Source organism: Acomys russatus, chromosome 7 (genome assembly GCF_903995435.1).
Source record: "Acomys russatus chromosome 7, mAcoRus1.1, whole genome shotgun sequence".
NCBI classification, from domain to species: Eukaryota; Metazoa; Chordata; class Mammalia; order Rodentia; family Muridae; genus Acomys; species Acomys russatus.
The window spans coordinates 18,372,705-18,389,282 of record NC_067143.1 but is presented as its reverse complement, the minus strand read 5'-3'; the positions used below and the strand labels follow the sequence as shown (position 1 = coordinate 18,389,282).

At 38.2% G+C, this 16,578-nt stretch overlaps 1 pseudogene; it reads right to left on the bottom strand.

Annotated features, from left to right (window-relative positions):
* Positions 1 to 2,412: 2,412 nt before the first annotated feature.
* LOC127192446 (40S ribosomal protein S18-like) lies at positions 2,413 to 15,126 on the bottom strand (annotated as a pseudogene).
* Between the last annotated feature and the right edge of the window lie 1,452 nt (positions 15,127 to 16,578).

The following is a 16,578-nucleotide window of genomic DNA, read 5'->3' as shown; positions in this document are numbered from 1 at the left end:
ATCGAAAGATCAATTCTTAACTTCATATAAAAAAAAGAAACAGAATAGCTAACACAATCCTGTACACTAAAAGATCCTCTGGAGGAATCTCCATACCTGATCTCAAGCTGTACTATAGAGTAATAGTAATTAAAACATCGTGGTACTGGCATAGAAATAGGCTGGTTGATCAATAGAACTGAATCAAAGATGTAGAAATAAATCCATACACTTATGGACACTTGCTTTTTGACAAAGAAGCCAAATCTGTACAAATGGCAAAAGAATAGCGTCTTCAACAAATGGTGTTCATCTAATTGGATGTTGACACGTAGAAAAATGCGAGTAGATCCATATTTATCACCATGCACAAAACTCAAATCCAAGTGGATTAAAGACCTCAACACAAAACCAGAGACACTAAATCAGTTAGAAGGAAAAGTGTGGAAGAGCCTGGAACACATTGGCACAGGAGACAACTTCCTGAATAGAACACCAACAGTCAAGGCTCTAAGGTCAACAATTACTAAATAGGACCTCATGAGGCTGAGAAACTTCTGTAAGGCAGGAAACACTGTCAAGAGAACAAAGCGACAGCCTACAGACTGGGAAAAGATCTTTACCAACCCTGTATCTGACAAAGCGCTAATATCCAAAATATGCAAAGAACTCAAGAAATTAAACACCACAAGACCAAATACACATACTGATGAGGATGAGGAGAAAGAGGAACACTCCTCCATTGCTGGTGGGAGTGCAAACTTGTACAACCACTTTGGAAAGAATTCTGACTCTTTCTCAGAAAATTGAGAATAGAGTTCCCTCAAGACCCAGCTATTCCAATGCTTGGAATATACCCTGAAAGATGCTCCACCACACAAAGACATTTGTTCAACTATGTTCATAGCAGCCTTATTTGTAATAACTGGAAGCTGGAAACTACCTAGATGTCCTTCAGTCAAAGAATGGATAAAGGAACTGTTGTACATTTACACTATGGAATACAACTCAGCTATTAAAAACAAGTAAATCTTGAAGTTTGCAGACAAACAGATGGAACTAGAAATGATCATCGTGAGTGAGTTAAACCAGACCCAGAAACATACACATGGTACATACTCTCTTATAATTGGGTACGAGCCCAACATGGATGTTCTCTGAGAGTATTTACTCAGCGGGGGATTGAGACAGATGCTGGGACTTGTTATTATGATTCTAGGTGAAAGAAGTATAGGAGAATGGGGAAATAGAAGGACCCAGAGGCTCCAGGAACCCTATAAGAATATTGTCAAGGCTGGTGGATCTGGACATAGGTGGGCCTGCACAAACTACTTTACCAACCAAGGACAATGCATGAAGTAAACCTACAACCCCTATCCAGATCTAGCCAATGAACAGTACATTCTCCACAGTTGTGTAGAGAATGGGAACTGACTCTGACATGAACTCTGGTGCCCCCTACTTGACCACTTTCCCTTGGTGGGGAGGCCTGGTGTCACACTGAGGTAGGGGAAGCAGGCTGTCAAGATGAGACCTGATAGACTGTGATCATATGATGGGGCAGGAGTCCCCCCATATGCCTAGAGGAGGGGAATAGGTTGAAAGAGGGTGGGAGGGGGAACGGGAAGATACAAGTGAGAGGATAATAATTGGGATGTTATCTGACTAAATTATTTAAATAAAAAAGAGAAAAAATGTTTAGAAAGTACAGTATACCTGAATATAGCATTCATATAAAATTGTGCAATTAGCAGCCAGAAAAACCATAAATGTCCTGCAGTTGGTATAGTACAAGTAAAGTTTAGTATATTATGGTTTGTCAAGTAATCCAGGCTCAGAGACAAATGCTACATGGTCTTGTACATATCATCTAAAAAAATTAACATTGAAGAAACAGAAAAAGTATCATGAACAAAAATTGGTGGGACTAGGGAACATAAACATATGCTTGTCAAGTTTTAGGGAGTTTCAGTTATATGGTCACCAAATTCTGAAGACCTAATACACAGCATGATAGCAATACCCAGTAATAGGGTATTATATATTTCGTATTGCTCACCAAGAGGTTCTTGAGTCTTCTTACCAAACACAGTTGACATATATGCAGATTAACTTTATTGTGGTAATCATTTTCAGGTCATATGCCCAATTATTATAATATATTTAAAACACATGCAATCTTTGTCAGCTATGTCAGCTTTGCTGGCATCATCAAAGATGGAGAAATAAGAGTGAGAAGGTGGGGAGGAGACGATGAGCCACATTTATTTTATATCTCTGTTAATTTTCTTAACGAAAGAGCAAATTGGTTATTTTGCACAAAAAAAATGTCCCCGTTGACTGTCAGTGAAGCCTGTCTGCTTGCAGCTCATTAGGTTTATTTCTTTCTTTTCAGGTATATAAACTATTTATTAACAGCGAAGGCCTAGAGATTTATTTCTTCTTGAACACACCCACAGTGCAGCCGCGGTGGCCAGTGGTCTTGGTGTGCTGACCGCGGACACGAAGGCCCCAAAAGTGGCGCAGACCCCTGTGGGCTCTGATCTTCTTCAGTTGCTCCAGGTCCTCACGAAGCTTGTTGTCTAGACCATTGGCCAGAACCTGGCTGTACTGTCCATCCTTCATGTCCTTCTGTCTGCTCAGGAACCAGTCTGGGATCTTGTACTGTCGTGGATTTTGCATGATGGTGATCACTCGTTCCACCTCATCCTCCGTGAGTTCTCCAACCCTCTTGGTGAGGTCAATGTATGCTTTCCTCAACACCACATGAGCATATCTCCGCCCCACACCCTTAATGGCAGTGACGGCAAAGCCAATTTCAGCCACCCATCGATGTTGGTGTTGAATACTTGCAGAATGTGCTGGAACTTCTCGGGATCACTAGAGGCATGGCGGCATCACAAGCGGGGGCGTGTAGGCCTCCTGTTGAAGAGCGGTTTATTTCTTTCTGTATCCCCGCCTCTTGCCCATACACATGCATACACACATATCGCTGGCAATGGGATTGATGGAACAATACTTTTGACAAAGGTGAAAATAAATATAAAAATCTTTTCATACACAGTTTATAGCTCTTCTTTAGCTATCCTTTGAAATTCTAACTTTATAGTACAAGATGAGAATTTGACACCTAAAAACAAATTACACTTTACTGAAAAATATATTTTAAAAGTAACATTCATTACAGAGATAGTGTGAACCACATACTTTTTTTCTCTCACAGTTAATCATTTTACAAAATTAACTCTTAAAAAGTGTCAGTGGTTGCCAGACCAGCCTATTTAAATAGACCAGGCTAAAAATAAAACTCTAGAAATAACACTTTAAAATACATATTTCACAGCATTGCCTTCAGAGAAATGTGTTTTCCTACCATTAAGTTTTATTATTTAACACAGGGATTGAACATTCTCATTACATGATGAGACAATTTGCTAGTAAACATTTTTTTTGCTATTAAACATTTAAATATGCATAAACATTGATTTCAGTAACAAAATTATTTTTATAATGATGGAAATACATCAAAATATGATTATATTGGATGATACTTTATAGGCAAGAATTTAAACCTTACAGCATTTATACAATAGGCTGTGGGCATAAATAATATTGTAAATCTTATCAATTGGCCAGGAAAACCTGTTTAACTGATACTAACTATTTTATTGGTATAATTTCAACATGTAGTAGTCATTTAATGTTAAATATATGAAATATACATATTAAACTGAACTAAGGTTTGTTCTGCTTAAGTACAAATACATGTTACAATTACCTCTATGAAAATGGAAGCAGTCATTAAGAGTCTCCAAACCAAAGAAAAAAGAAAAAAGCCCTGGACCAGATAGTTATAGCATGGAACTCTACCAGACTTTCAAAGAAGAGCTACTGCCAATACTCCTCAAACTATTCCACAAAATAAAAACAGAAAGAGCATTGCCAAAATCATCCTATGACACCATAGTCACTCTGATAGTTAAACCACACAAAGACTTAACAAAGAAAAAAGATTTCAGACCAATCTCCTTAATGAACATTGATGCAAAAATACTCAATAAAGTATTCATAAACAAATTCTAAAACTAATTCAAAAACATCATCCACTAAAGTCAGGAAGGTTTCATGCCAGGCTCGCATCAATGCAATCCACCATATAAACAAACTCAAAGAAAAAAATGATCATCTCCTTAGATGCAGAATCAGCCTTTCACAAAAAATCCAACAACCCTTTATGTTAAAAGTTTTGGAGAGATCAGGCATACAAGGTACATACCTAAACACAATAAAGGCAACACACATCAAATTAAACGGAAAGAAATGTAAAGCAATTCCACTGAGATCAAGGCTGTCCACTTTCTCCATATCTATTCAATATAGTACTTGCAGTTCTAGCCAGGGCAATAAGACAACTAAAAGAGATCAAGGAATACAAAGTGGAAAGAAAGAATTCAAAGTATTGCTATTCCCAGATTATATACTGGAATACATAAGTGACTTCCAAAATTCTGCCAGAGAACCCCTACAGCTGATAAATACCTTCAGCCAGTGGCTGGATAAAAAAAATTAACTCAAAATACCAGTAGCCTTCCTTATATAAGTAATAAACAGGCTGAGAAAGAAATTGGTGAATCAACACCCTTTACAATGGCCACAAATAATATAAAATATCTGGAGGTAATGCTAACCAAGCAAGTTAAATACCTGTATAGCAAGAACTTCAAGTCTTTGCAGAAAAAAGTGAAGAAGATACCAAGAGATGGAAACATCTCCCATGCTCATGGATTGGTAGAATTAACATAGTAAAAATGGCTATCTTACCAAAAATGATTTACAGGATCATCACAATTCCCATAAAAATTCCAACATAATTCTTTATATGCCTTCACAGAGTAATTCTCAATTTCATAAGGAAAAACAAAAAACCCAGAATAGCTAAAGCAATCTTGTACAATAAAACAATTTATGGAGGTATCACCATCTCTGATTTTAAGTTGTACTACAGAGAAATAGTAATAAAAACCACATGGTATTGGCATAAAAACAGACAGGTTGATCATTGGAGTCTAATAGAAGACACAGAAGTAAACCCACATGCCTATAGATACTTGAATTTTGACCAAAAACCAAAACTATACAATGGAAAAAAGAAAACATCTTCAACAAATGGTACTGTTCTAGCTTCATGTCTGCATGTAGAAGAATGCAAATAGATCCATATTTATCACCCTGCCAAGTCTATATAAATCAAAGACCTAAACATAAAACCAGGTACAATAAATAAAGTAGAAGAGAAAGTGAGAAATGAGAAATGGCTTTGAATTCGTTAGTATAGGAGACAACTTTCTAAACAGAACACCAATAGTTCAGGTACTAAGATTAACAATAATAAATGGGACTTCATGAAGCTAAAAAGCTTCTGCAAGGCAAAGGACATTGTCAATAGAACAAAACAGAAGCCTACAAAATGGGAAAAGATCTTTACTAACCCTATGTATGACAGAGGGCTAATATCCAAAAATATATAAAGAACTCAAGAAATTAAACACCAACAAACCAAATAACCAAGTTTTAAAAATGGGGTACAGAACTAAACAAAGAGTTCTTGACAGAGTAATCTCTAATGGCTGAGAAGCACTTAAAGAAATGTTCAACATCCTTATTCATCAGCAAATGCAAATCAAAACAACTCTGAGATTCCATCTCACACCTGTCAAAATGGCTAAGATAAAAAAAACTTAAATGACAACACATGCTGGCGAGGATGTAGAGCAAAGGAAACAAACACTTCTCCTTTGCTGGTACAAGTGCAAACTTGTACAACCACTTTGAAAATCAATCTGGTGCTTTCTCAAAAAATTGGGAATATTTCTAACTCAAGACCTCCAGCTATACCACTCCTGGGTGAATGCGCAAAAAAAAAAAAAAAAAAAAAATGTTCCAACATATGGCAAGGACACTTACTCAACTATGTTCATAGCAGCTTTATTCATAACAGCAGAATCTGGACACAACCTAGTTGTCCCTCAACTAAAAAAATTGATAAAGAAACTGTGGTACATTTACACAATGAAATATTACTCAGCTATTAAAAAACAAAGACACCATGAAATTTGCATGCAAAGGGATGGATCTGGAAAATATCATCCTGAGTGAGGTAACCCAGACTCAGAAAGACACACATGGTATGTACTCACTTATAAGTGGATATTAGACATAAAGTACAGTATAACCATGATACAATCCATAGACCTAAAGAAGCAAAGGAGGGCCCAAGGGAAGATGCTTGAATCTCAGTCAGAAGAGGAAATAATGTATACACCTGAGGTAGATTGCAGTAGGGAACTACATGAAAAAGGGGGTGGGGAAGATAACTGGGATTGGGATCAGGTGTATATTGGTGGGTGGATCAGACAGAGAATGGAAACCATGGGGTCCATCTCTGGCATAGGGGAAGCTCCCTGGAATCTGTTTTGTTTACCCTAAGTGAGACTCCTAGGAGTGGGGGGGGGGAGGTGTTAATAGAGCCTGAAGTGACAACTTCCTGTAGCCATGTGGAACTTTTAGTGGATGGACAGGGACACCAACCCAACCTGAAAACATTCTACCCAAAATGTATCTTACCTACAAGAAGTGTAGTGATTAAAGTGGAATAGAGATTGAGGGATTGGCAAATCAATGACTACCCCAACTTGAGACCCTCCCCATGGGAGAAAGCCAAACCAATACACTATTGATAATATTTTGCTATGCTTGCAGACAGGAGCTTACCATAACTTTCTTTTGAGAAGCTTTATCCAACAGCTGATGGAAACAGATGCAGAGACCCACAACCAAGCAATAGGCCAAGCACAGGGGATTTGTGGGAGAGTGTGAGGAATGATAGAGGGATCCACAGGGGTCAAATACTCCACAAGAATACCTACAGAGTAAACTAACCTGGGCCTCTGGAGCTCACAGAGACTGAATCACCAGCCAAAGAGCATGCACGGGCTGTACTTAGGCCCTGTACACATGTGCAGCAGATGTGCAGCTTGTTCAACATATGAAAGTAGGAGCTGTCTCTGATTCTGTTGCCTACGTCTGGGTCTCTTTCCCCTCAACGGAACAGGGTACACATAGTCTTATTGTGACTTGAGGTGCTAGGGTGGGTTAGTACTTTTAGGGGGCTTCCCCTTTCTCTGAGAAGTAGGAAAGGGAGTAGGGGAGGGGTGTATGAGGGTGGGGCTAGAAGGAGAGTAAGGAGGGGACTGGCATCAGGCTGTAAACTGATGAAATAAGTTAAAAAACAAATACATGTGACATGCATGTGGCATTCTTTATAATAAAGAAAAATATTTTGATAGAAAAGCTAACATTCCAAAAACTGTGGTTGTGCAAGTCATGACAAAAACACTACGTTTAAATCTGCAGTCATTTGCAAGTTATAGCATTAGCTCAATATAAACACCATCAGGAAAACCGACATTATTGGACAGGGCTCCACAGTTAGGGAAGTGTTTCTTCTATTGGTCCATCCAACATGTACTAACTGCCCTTAACTCAACAAAATAGTCAGCAGACATGTTTCATGCGTGATAAGAACAGAACTAAAACCTGAATCTGCCACATTTTCTTCCTCAATTTGGTATATTCTACTTATTATTTTAATTTACTGTTACCTATTATCAAAGGTTTTGAATCTGGATTGCTACATGCTATATAGAACGCAGTTCATATGAAAAAGGTTGAGTTTTGTTTGTTTTACTTTTTTTTTTGACATGTCTGTGTTATAACAAGGTAAATGTGCTCTTCCAACTTGGGTAGAAAACACTCAGTGTTAATACCCACTTTACATCAGACTCAATTTATAAATCTCACAAATCACTTTATATGTAATTTATAGCTTTCTTATATATCCATTGAGATTATACCTTTATAATCTCAGCATGTGAATTGGCAACTTTGAAAAAAGTACTATTTATTGAAAAGTGTCCCTGTAAAAGTGTCATTTGTTGCATGTTTAATTTCACCCAGGTGACTTTTTACAAAGCTAATAGCTTTTATTGTCAGACTTTGTGAGCCAACAGACACCACTTTCACATAGCTGTCTATAAAGGATAAAGTAAATTTGATTTTTCTTTGGGAGCAGACTTATTGGGCCAAGACTTTATAACTTTTCATATAAAAACAAAAGTCCAAGTCCACATTTTTTCTTTTGGTCATAAATGCTGACTTATTTACAGGTGGTGTATTCAGTCTATCATTATAAACGTGGGAAGGAACAATGTTTACATTTCTCTGAAGCCTCAGCATCTCATGTCAAGGTCCTTTAGAGGTTTGCTATAGTGTTATGCTTTTCAGTTTGGGAATGCTTTTTTAAAAAGTGATTTTCATTTTTCCTCCTTGTACTCCCTTTGAATAGATAGTATAATATTTTCAAATTATACAGAAAAAAGGGTAACTTTCTCTTGACCATATACATCATAAGCATTAGATGTCAGTTTAAGTGCCACAAGACTAAGATGATTAATATCAATGTAATCACATAAAAAAACTAAGAAATTTATTCATCCACTGTCAACTATTTCCAAAGTTGATTTTTTTCCATAATGGGAAAAATAATTTACATTGTTTGATTTATCTACATCATTATTAAATGTATTCATTTGTACATATATCTACCCTTTTTCCTAAATATAATACTGTTTTTAGTTTTAATGTTATGTTCTTCTACTCCTAATGTGTCTGAGCATTGGCTTACAATAACATGAAGCAATTTACAAGATATATAGACTTTCATATGGCCAAAACTGGCTGTCAAACTCTTCAAATGAAAGAGACATTTTATGTTTATTAACCAATGCCAAATATACGGGTTGGATGTTTTAGATTAACATTATTTATATTTTCTATTTCAAGAAGGTCATGTTCCTGCTTGGTGTCAGAACTGATAATTTGAATATTTGTCTTGCTTAGTGATCGTTGGGAATGCTTTCTTCTCTGTAATGATTCTGGAATGTGGTATGACATTTCTTTTGTATTGAAAGAAGGTGGTAAATGAATTATCCCTCATGGTTATTCAATCACAAATCACAATATCTTACCCCAAAATCATGGCTTATTCCAGAAGAGAAGGATGATAGAAAAAACATTATCCATCATGGTTATTCAACCAAAGCTCCCAGCATCTTCCTAAAGAATGATGGCTTATTCCAGAAGACATATATCCTATTTGCCATTTTGAATATCCTCTGCAGTGACTTGTATTCAAAATGGTAAAAGGACCATTTTGGCAAAGACCATGATGCTCAGAGATTTCATCTCATCGCACATATTTTAACAGCAGTTGAATGGAGTTCAGTTACACAATTTTAGTTAAGCGGTAGCTGTCCACAAGAAATTAAGACTGTAGTAATACTTTTACTTTTTCATTAATTTGGAAATACTTTGCTAAAATCTCCTGAGAACACTATGAAGTGAGAACTCCATGGGACTGTCAGAAAATTGGAGATAGAGGGAGAAAAAGACGACATTATATATACATGCTCATACTAAACCTACCTCTGTGCTACAAGTTTACTTTGGAAGATACAGGACAGAAAACTTATAAAGCCAGAGGTTTTCACAGATTTTAGGATATTATAAAATAGAAAGCCATTCTAAAACAGAAAAACAAAGCCAGGTGGTTCTGAGAGTTTCGCAAGGATCGGTACTATGCGAGGTTTGAAGAGACAAGATTTGTTAGAAATCTTTGCAAAGTGTCTATGTTAAGAAGTGATGTTAACCTAAACCAGCATGTGACAATGGAGGAAAGGAATGGGTCATAATTACCTACTGTGTAGGAACACTTTGTTTCATGAGCGTTACAAAAAGACTACTTTGACAAATGTCCCAGAGTGAGATACTTTCAGTGATTCTGGAATCATCACTGACTCGATGTTAGCAGAAGCTCCCTTGAATTCAGGAAGGTCTTGCTGCAGAATGGGTATAAGCTATTAAGTGAGCTAGGAGAATGCTTTCAGCAAGTATCTTCTTGAGCTTCAAAGCCCTTTATGGAATGGCTCAGATTTTGATAACACCAGAATTGGGAGATATTTCCCTTTAACAGGCTTCATTCCTCCTCAAGGTCACAACCAACTTGAAACTAATAAACTTCTCTGGGATTTCAGGAAAATACCTAGCACGTTCTGCATGAAATTGGAGAATCTGTGTTTCTAAAGAACTATAATTTTGAAAGCCAGATCCATTGGTACCCTGGCATGTTGGTAAGCAAGCTTCACCAGCATAAATAAACTCAGGACCATGTGGTCTATAAATCCAGTATTCAGGGAGTCCATTAAACCTATCATCTCCAGAATAATCCCAGCAGATAAATAAACTAGGGTGGATAATAAGACCCTGTCCATCCCATGAAGAGCTGTGTGTTTTCTCATTTCATAAATTGCAATAGACAGCAATGATCCCTCATTTTAAGCAAATATCCCAGAATTTTTATAGATATCATTGGTAGATCATTCTATGCAGAAAGAAACATATTTTTTAGTGTGTATTGATTTTATTATCGAAAGTAATATGATCTTTTCTGTACCTCTGAGTTTCAGAACAATTATGTCCCTTCAGTGGTAGATCAGATGGATTGAAAGAAAGGGGAAACAGTTGTCATTCTCAACAATATATCTATGCTACAATCTCTGGAGACTTTGTAATGTGAAGCACCAAGAGGAGTGGAAAGACCTTCATAGGAGAATCAGGGCACAGCCATGGTGAGGATGTCTATTTCATAGCAGAATAAGGTCCTATCTTAGAATATTGAGTCTCTTCTTGGTAACTTGCTATCCTTCCTCTGAGTGCTGCCAGGCCTCTCCATGCAGGGGACGTGGTCAGAAAAGGGGCACCAGAGTTCATGTGAGAGTCAGATCTCACTCTCTACTCAACGGTGGAGAATATCATGTTCGTCGGCTAGGTCTTCGTAGGGGTTCGAAGCTTACTGCCTATATTCTCCTTGGCTGGTGCCTTAGTTTGAGGAGTACCCCAGGACCCAGATCTGCTTGTCATAAAGTTCTTCTTGTAGGTTTCCAGGACCCTGTGGGTCCTACTATTTCCCCATTCTTCCATGCTACTCTCGCCTAAAGTCTCAATAGGATGTCCTCTCCTCTGACCCACTTTCTTGGTAAGTAAAGTTTTTCATGGTATGTATCCCTTTGACTAGTGTTTTGATATAAGTGAGTACATACCATTTGTCTCTTTTTGCTTCTGGGTGAACTCACTCATTATGATAATTTCTAGATCAGTCCATTTGTCCACAAATTTCGGGAATTCCTTGTTTTTAATAGCTGAGTAGTATTCCATAGAGCATATATAGGGGGAGGAGGTCTCCCTCAATCAGACATAGGGGAGGGGAGAAGGGGGGAAGTGGGAGGGAGGGAAGAATGGGAGGAAACAGGGGAAGGGCTAACAATCAAGATGTAATATGAATAAATTAATAAAAAATGTAAAAAAAGAAAAAATAAAGAAGAGGAACAATGGAAAAAAAAAAAAGAATAAGGTCCTATCCTGTTTGCTAGAGGTTGATATTGGTTTTGGGGAAATTTCATTTATTCAACAAACAGTTATTAAATGTCTCATGAGTATTGTTCTGAGTGCTGAAGTGAATGACTCTGAATGCTGTAGATAGTGAATAATTAATGAATATAATGAAATTCATGCAGCAAATTATAAATGAATAGAAGAAGAAAGCTTATCCTGTGAGGCTTCCATATTACATAATGAACAGAGTTCAGGTGGTCGTTAGAAGACATTTTGAAATAATTCATGTGAAAATGATATTTGAATTAAGTGTCTGGTAAAGAAAGACATAACAAAATAGAAGCCAAGTGTTTTATGCTAGAATAAGGAGAAAGATGCTTTAAAGATCACAAGAGGCTGGACATGGTGGCACACATGTGTAATCCCAGCACTTGGGGAGGTAGAGGCAGGTGGACCTCTGTGAGAGGCCAGCTTGGTCTGTAAAGCAAGTGCAGGACAGCCTAGGCTACATAGAGAAACCTTGTCTCAAAACAAACAAACAAAAAACAACAAACAAAACAACAACAACCCACCCCCACACAAAAAAACCCTAAAAAACAAAAACAAATCACAACAGTTAGTAAGACTTTACCCTCCCTGGCTCAGAGACATAAAAAAATAAAATTTTGTGATTTTGATTCCAAAAGAGAGGCCTAGAGTACCATGATCAAGATGGGCTATTTGGGGACATTTTTCCTATGTTTAACTCTTGGACCCAGTGGCTGTTGCAACTGTGACTCAATCAGTTTCCTCTTCTACACTCAGTACTGTGCATGCTGAATTTGCAGATATACAGAATACAAAAATGATGGAGACTTTAAGTAAAATTTCAAAGGAGAGCCTGTGAGGCCAAACTGGTTGGCAGGGTCAGAGACCTTGACGGGGCAAAGTAGAAAGCCGTGACAATAAAGGTAGAAAAGTCAGGAATGTGAAAGGGGCGCTGCGGGAAGCTGTGGGCAGCACTGCTGCAGCAAAGTTAGCCCAAGACACTAGCCACACAGGCCACTTCCGAAAGATTACTGAGAACGGTAAATGTACCTATGCAGTTTCATCTTGAACATTTGTGGTTTTCTTTGAGGTCTCTAGAGTTTAGATTTACATTTTGCATAATACTGGGAACAGCCACAGCTTTGTGGATTCTTGGAACAGGACTAAGTGTATTTTGTATATGAGGGACATGAAAGGACTTCCTGATTTGTGTTATGTACCCACGTCTCAGAAAATAAAGGCTACTAAATGATACCAGGTATACCATCCCCCAACAAAATAAAGGATGTTGGAGAAATGGATCAGTCAGGGATTTGGTAGAATGGATGTACAAGATGAGCCTGGAACACTTTGCATTGTTAGAAAGCCATTAAGGAAAAAAAAATCATAGCAGTGTGTCACAGCAACCAGAAGAGTACTTGCTGGTGAAAACTAGCATGGGCTAAAGCCAAAGAATAAATAACAGAATACTAAGCTATAATCCAACATATAAGATGAATAGGTATAGATATAGTTACAGATAGAGATAGAGATACAGATACAGATATAGATATAGAGAGAGAAGAGAGAGAGAGAGAGAGAGGCAGAGAGACAGGAGAAATGAACACAAAATAATTGGAAAAGATGTGTTCTCTGAGTAGAAAAAAAATCAAAATACTGGTGTATATTCTTACTTCAAGGGAATGTCATACTCTCTAATTTAAATTTGTCCTTCACAAATGGCTTCCTCTCAAAGACTACAGCATGGAAAGATGGGAAAGGGTAAGGATTTTCTTCTTCCTTCATTGAATGCCTATAGCTTCCAGAAATGTCACTATAACATAAATGAGATTAAAAACTTCACCATTTTATCTGTGTTTAAAATGTCATGGGGGACAAGAATGCTTCAAGATTGGTCAGTGTTCAATTATCTACTCCAAACAAGTGATAACAATGAGGGATCTTATATATTTATTTATTGGAACTGAAAACATCAAGATAAACTGTAGAGTAATGTATAAAGTATATATTTAATAAGAGGAATAAATTTGTAGAACAGTGAGTTAATTCATTCTAATTTGCATTTTCCTTCAACTTTTTTTTTACTATGCATTTATAATTAATTTATTCAGATTACAACTCAGTTGTTATCCATCACTTGTATCCTCCCATTCCTCCTTCCCTTCCGCTTTCACTCTATTCACCTCCCCTAAGTCTATGACTGAGGGGGACCTCCTCCCCCACTATATGGTCATAGGCTATCAGTTCTCATCTTGGTAGCCTGCTTATTCTTTTTTTGAGTGCCATCAGGCCTCCCCACCAAGGGGAGGTGGTCACATATGGGGCATCGGAGCTCATATCAGAGTCAGTCCCCACTCTCCTCATAACTGTGGAGAATGTCCTGTCCTTTGGGTAGATCAGAGTAGAGGTTAGATGTTTGCTACTTGTATTGTCCTTGGTTAGTGAAATAGTTTGAGCAGATCCCCCTGGGGCCTGATCCACCCTTCACGATGTTCTTCTTGTAGGTTTCTAGGACCCTCTGCATCCTTCTATTTCCAAATGTCCCTCAGTTGAAGAATAGATAAAGAAACTGTGGTACATTTACACTATGGAATACTACTCAGCTATTAAAAACAAGGAAATCCTGAAATTTGTGGACAAATGGATGGAACTAGAAATGATAATGCTGAGTGAGTTAAACCAAAAGCAGAAAGACTCACATGGTATAGACTCACTTATAATTGGGCACTAGCCCAAAAGGCATGTCCCCCAAAATCTTTCACTTATCAGGGGATTGAGATAGATGTGAGAACATCCTCCTGGGAATCCTTCAAGTTCTTACTACTTCTGTAGATTCCTTGACTAAAAACAGTTCGATCATGGTTCTGAGTCAGAACTGAAGAGTCAGTAGAGGGTGCACCAACAATTGTAGTCTCTGTAAAGCATTATTCTTTTTAATTAATTAATTAATTAATTAATTTGGAATTTCAAGACAGGGTTTCTCTGTGTAGCTTGGCTGTCCTTAACTCACTTTGTAGACCAGGCTGGCCTTGAACTCACAGAGATCTGCCTGCTCTGCCTCTCGAGTGCTGGGATTAAAGGCGTGCGCCACAATGCCTAAAATTTTAATTCATTACAATTTAAGATTGCATCTCAATTGTTATCCTCTCTCTTATATCTTCCTGTTACCACTCTCCCTCCTTCCTCCCCATTCCCTGCTCCACTCACCCCCAGACCTCTGACAGAAAGGAACCTCCTCCTCCACCTTTTGACCACAGCCCATCAGGTCTCATCTGGATAGCCTGCTTCCCTCTCCTCTGTGTGCCCACAGGCCCCCACCCTACCAATGGGAAGTGACCAAATCGGGGGAAGGGACACCAGATTTCATGTCAGAGGAAGTCTCCCCTCTCCCTGCAACAGTAGAGAATTAGCTGTTCATTGGCTACATCTGAACAGGGGGATCTAGGTTTACTGCATGCATTGTCCTTGGAAGCATCTTGTCATCTCAGGAAAAACTAGGAAGCTCAGAAGTTCCTTTCCTATTTTTCTAATCTAAATTACCTTTGGAACAAGGAAGGCTGAAGAAGTAGGGGAGGGATATGGGCCATTTAATCCTTCACCCACTCGCTCCATAATCCCTTCTCTCCTTCTGGAAAGAGAATCCCATGGGCTCTCAAAAAGAAAACCAATCTTTCCCACACCTCTCCAGGCCTACACTGGCTGCACTGAAATGAAATCCCTATCTCTCCCTGTATCAGCCCCTAGTGTAGCCCTGACACTTAATAGATATTTAGCCCTTTATATAAGAAGGGGTTTTAGAGAAAAGCTTGGAGATGAGCTGCCTCATCTTTGAGTGGCTGCTCAAGGCCTATCCATTTTGCAAAAATTGAACAAACTTCCTAGTAAACTATTCCATGTGTTGTATGTTATTCAAAGACTCGACTTTAGAAAGCAGCTCCCTTAAAAGACAGTATTAACTATTCCTTTTCCTCCTATGATTTATTTTCTGTCACACTAAAATAATATTTCCGTATACATGAGTATATGTACATATATTTGTACATATAGAAAACATTGAGTGCAATCACATGCACAGAAAATTTCACTTTTGCAAAACAGGCTTATGATTATAAGATTGTTCAGGCTTCCTCTCACAGATACTGACAGGCCCCCACTGTGAATAGTATGCTAGCTGAATTGCTGGTGCTATGTCTCACTTGGGAAGTGAGTGGAATAGATTACTGAGGTAAGAGGTTTATTAGGAGAATTATTAATGTTATGGACCTGGAACATGGAGAGAGAGAAAGAGAGAAGCAGCTGGAGGGTAGTGGTAGGACATGGGAGCACTCTGGAGCATCTCCAGAAAGTTAAGCGGAGGGAGATACTGCAGCATTTCAAGCTCTTGCTGTGAACCTCCTTTCATACACAAAAGGTATAATAAGACGCTACTGTCTCTTCCATCTGTCCACCTGTCTGTCTCTGGAGCCTACATTATCCCTGAAGCCCATACCATGCTGCTGCCCCTCTCTCTGTTCATGGATATAATAACTCTTTTAATAAATTCCTTATTCTTCCGGAATCCACCTTAGGGTCCTCTTGAATCACCTGCCCTATCTCAAAAAAATAATCTATAAAGATAAAATTAGAACCAGTCCAGTCCAGATGAGACCTGATGGGCTGAGGCAAGATGTTAGGGGAGGAGGGCTCCCCCTTTCGGAGGACTAGGGGAGGGGGGGAAGGAGGGAAGGAGGGAAGGAGGGGGTAAAGGGGAGGAAAGGTAGGGCCAGGAAGCAATGGGGGGGGGGGCTAAAATCAGGATGTAAAGTGAACAAATTAAAAAAAAAAACTGGGACCATTTCAATAAGATACAACTTGTTTGACAAGAGTATCTAAAAAAGATTCTAGTATTTAGCAATTCAATGCCTTTAATCAAGGTTTTTATTTATTTTCTTATTTTATGATATAGAAAATATTTAAGTCATGATCAACTATTAATTTTGTGATGTAGGTATTTAGCCGATGTTGGGCTCAAAAGGTAGATTAATAAACATGAATTCTTTGTGTAACAAGAAAAACCCACTGAGT